General features: G+C 46.6%; 1 pseudogene; it reads right to left on the reverse strand.

Annotated features, from left to right (window-relative positions):
* Window positions 1-448: 448 nt before the first annotated feature.
* LOC143386303 (cilium assembly protein DZIP1 pseudogene) lies at window positions 449-3,051 on the reverse strand (annotated as a pseudogene).
* Window positions 3,052-3,567: the final 516 nt, after the last annotated feature.

Consider the following 3,567-nt stretch of genomic DNA (forward strand, 5'->3'; position numbering starts at 1 on the left):
ATACAAGTGATATTTGTTGATGCTGAACCTGCATCTTGTAACTTCACTGAGTTTATTAGTATGTTTATTTATTTATTTAGACAGGTCTTGCTATGTTGCTGAGTTTTGTCTTGAACCTCTTACCTCAGTTCAGCCTGCCCAGTAGCAGGTGTGTGTCACGGCATCTAACTATAACAGGTATTTTTTTTTTTTTACCATTCTAAAGAAAACACTTTATGACTTCAGTGACATATTATTCTTAAGAAGTCAAACACCTTTATATGCTTCCAAATACTGTGGACAATTTGTTTCTCAATACTGTACCAAGTGCCATTAAAGAGAACCCCATCCTCTGAACTGGCTTCCTAGTTATGGTGGGAAACGCTGTAAGGCAGGAGCTTGAGAATCACGTAGCCATTGGTGAACTCCTCTTGGCTTCTGTAGTTAAGTATTTGCAGGGTCACTCCAGTCAGTCACAGTTACTCAACTGCTTTTTAATGTGCTCCATTCGTGAAGGGTCACCCCAGTCAGCCATAGTTATGAAGCTGCTTTTCAGTGTGCTCAATTCGTTTTCCTGACGAACTTCTGTTTTGGATCCCCTAGGTTTAGAAGCAACCCAGGCACTTGGCACTTGAGTAGAACTCGATTCATTCTTCAATGGTGGAGGTTCCTTCCATTCTTTCACAGTTTTCCTCCCCAAGGAATTTTCTTCTTCTAAGGATGGTATGTCCCAGTCATCGTCATCCACATCTGCGCACTTTAGTTCTTCTTGTAATCCTTCTTTTGCGATAAATGCCTCAGCCACATTAATCCGACCAACTGGCTTATTCACATTTTTTTGCTGTGAAACCATCTTTTCAACTTTTTCAGTCAGTGTTTTAATGGTGGTTACTGTGGGCTTGGGAGAAATGTCAGAGTCCTCCATTTTGCTTCCCTCAGTCCAGTCAGTGTCACTTTTGATGCTGCTCTTTCCATAGCTAGTCTTGTTGCTTTTAGAGGACTGCACGGGAAGTAAGTCTGGGGACATGTATGCCTGGATGAGGTCATCCTCATCCAGCTCTTCCTCTGAACTGAAGGGAGGTGTCGTAACAGACAATGACTTTCTGGGAACAGGATCTTCTATGACATTTTTCTTATTTTTTGGAACAGGAGCAGTTCTATCAGTATAAACAGGTCTTTGTCTAACCAATATTATGTTTTTGGGAGGAAGCTGGACTGCTTTGGGTACTTCTCCAGTTGAAAGGGTTTCCATTTGAGAAATACTGGGCTTATCTGTAAAGAGTAATCCTCTCTCCTCAATTTTACAGCTGACCTGATGTTCAAGGAATTCTCGAATTTCCTGAATGTTGGGCATTTGTCTTTCTCATGTCTTGCTGAATGCACGGTTTTCAGCACTCTATTCAAGTGCTCACTAGGAATAACGCGGATATCGGCATTAATTCCCAGGGTTTCCATTTTCTCCATCAAGCTCTGCTCCAAAACTGTTCTTATCTCCTTCGTGAGGGAGGGGTTGGTCTTCAAAGCTTTTTTTAAATGTGTCTTGTTATTTAATTTCTGTTCATTTTCCCTTCCTTTTTCTTCTTCTGAAAGTTCTTCTATGGATTCCAGTACATGTGATGAGAATGCCTGTTCTACATGTGCCATTGTTAGACTTGATTTAGCTTCTAAAGTCTGAGAGACGAAGGCATTCATGGGTATAGCTGGGGCAACTGGCTTGGATTCAAAAGTTTGCCAAGCTAAAGAATTCCCTTTGGATTCACTGACACTGCTTAATGGTTTATTGGTATACTCTTTAATCTGCTGCCTCTGAGTGATAATCAATTCGTTTTGCTCCTGGAGTCTCTGGCCTAGTTCTTCTATTCTTTTCTTGTAGAAAACATTGCTTGTATTTAGATCATCTATCATGGAGGTTCGAAGTTTCTCTATATGTGACAGAAGCCGGCTCTTCTCTTTCTTGTGTTCCTGATGGAGAGCTTGAACTCGAGCTGTCCACTTGCTTTCCTGGTTATCGAGAAGCTGCATCACATTTTGGAAATCCTGGGGATGTGGAGAACGGTCTTCTTTAAACTCATGTGCATCTTTTAATGTGCCTATGTTGGACTTAATCTGCATATTGGACTTCTGGGTTTCTAATAATTGATATTCTAATGCTGAATTCTTAGGAGTTAGTTCTTTAAACTCCTTCATAAACATCTCCTTGACTTTTTCCATTTCATCAACTAGTTTCTCTTTTTCTTCTGCTTTCCATCTATCAAATAACTTCAGAAAGTCTTCCTCTTTTGTTTTTTGCATTTCATATTCCTTAGAGAATCTGATTGCATGAACGTGCTGAGCAGTCTCTAACTGAGACTTGGTAAGCTGCAGCTGCTCCTTCAACATGTCCACCTCCTTCTGGAGTTTGTCTGTCTGGGCCTTTGTTTTATACTCAAGGTGAGAATCATCAGGGTGGCGGCCTTGAGTGTGGCTTTGTAGATAAGCTTGGTTCATAAAGGCCTTCTCACAGAAATGGCACTGGTAATAGCTGGCTTTGGCCTCGATCATCAGTTGCTGAGTAGAGATCATCTTCTTCCTGCGTTTACACTCCTCCTTGAGAAGCTTGATCTCCCCTGCCTGCTTGGTGAGCAGCTGCTTGCTGTGCTCACAGTCACCCAGGCTCTGGTGCAGCCTTTCCTCCAGGCTGTGCAACTGCGAGGTGAGGAACTCCTGTGAGTGCATCAGGTACTTGATGGTGAGCTGCGCCAGGTGGATGAGCTTCAGCAGCACCGGGTGCACCCCCGACTGGCAGTGTGGGCATTTCTCATCCTCCAGTTTGCAGAAGATTATGTTCATGATGTTCTTCTGCAGCATTAGCACGTCCACGGCCCCTGCCACCTTGTCCACGTCGATGGCGCTCAGACGGCGCCAATCCACGCTCTCCAGTTGTGGCAGGAACTGGAAGAAAGGCAGGGGGCTTGATGCCGCACTGCGGGGCACACAGGCCATGGAGGCCGCGCCTGCTGCTGCAGAGGCAGAGACGTCTGGCCCCTCGAGGCCGCTGGCCAGAGGGTAGTAGACGTGCTTCTGGAAGGGCATGCTTGCGAGCCAGTCCGCTGCCTAGACTTTAATCATAGGCGCTATTCAGCTTCGCCTACAAGCCCCTAGCCACTTCCAGGCCGCCGCTGCCACACCCTTGGGAAGCCGGAGAAGACCAGGTCCCCGGCAGCGGCCAAGGTCTGGGCGTCCAGGACGTTGCTATGGCAGAGCCCCGCTGGACCCAGAGCATGAATCAGGCGCTCAGTTAAGGAGATGTCAGCTCCTGGACTCATGTCCCTATTTTTTTCTGCCTTGTGTTAGAGGTATCAACCCTTGTTCTGGATCAAGGGCCTTGGGGCAGAACGTGGAAGCAGTCCACGCGCCGATGCTGTGGTCCTGGAGAGAAGGGGAGCAGGCCCGAGGCACCCATCTCTGTTCGCTGCCACCACTCCAATCTAGGGCATCTGCGGTTCGCCACCCTTGCCCCTTTGATCAAAGCTCCCAGCTGCGCGCTCCTGGGCGGGTACCGGGCGCTGTAGGCTGACGGAGAGTCTCAGGGGACCCAGATCCCAGGGG

The sequence above is a fragment of the Callospermophilus lateralis genome, chromosome 11 (assembly GCF_048772815.1).
Source record: "Callospermophilus lateralis isolate mCalLat2 chromosome 11, mCalLat2.hap1, whole genome shotgun sequence".
Taxonomy (NCBI): Eukaryota; Metazoa; Chordata; class Mammalia; order Rodentia; family Sciuridae; genus Callospermophilus; species Callospermophilus lateralis.